The sequence below is a fragment of the Phalaenopsis equestris genome, unplaced genomic scaffold (genome assembly GCF_001263595.1).
Source record: "Phalaenopsis equestris unplaced genomic scaffold, ASM126359v1 Scaffold000123, whole genome shotgun sequence".
NCBI classification, from domain to species: domain Eukaryota; kingdom Viridiplantae; phylum Streptophyta; class Magnoliopsida; order Asparagales; family Orchidaceae; genus Phalaenopsis; species Phalaenopsis equestris.
In genome coordinates, this window is record NW_018164565.1 from 2,089,060 (window position 1) to 2,089,351 (window position 292).

The following is a 292-nucleotide window of genomic DNA, read 5'->3' on the forward strand; positions in this document are numbered from 1 at the left end:
GGGCGTGCGCGGGGGGGTGAGGCGGCGGGCGGAGCGAACGCGAGGGAGCAGGAGCAGGGTTACGGATTTCGGCTACTAGGGCATCGGGAGAAGCGACTCAGCTATCTGAAATTTGAGTTCCTATCTGAAATTTGAGTTTGAGTTTTTATACTAAACTTAGTCGCGGGTCTACTCCTGCAGGGCCCGCGGGCTGCATTTCAGGATAAACAGTTTATCCTGAAACGCACAAGCTGCCCCAAACAGACCCTTATCTAACATTCTTTTGGCACTTCACCCGTATAACATTTCATAT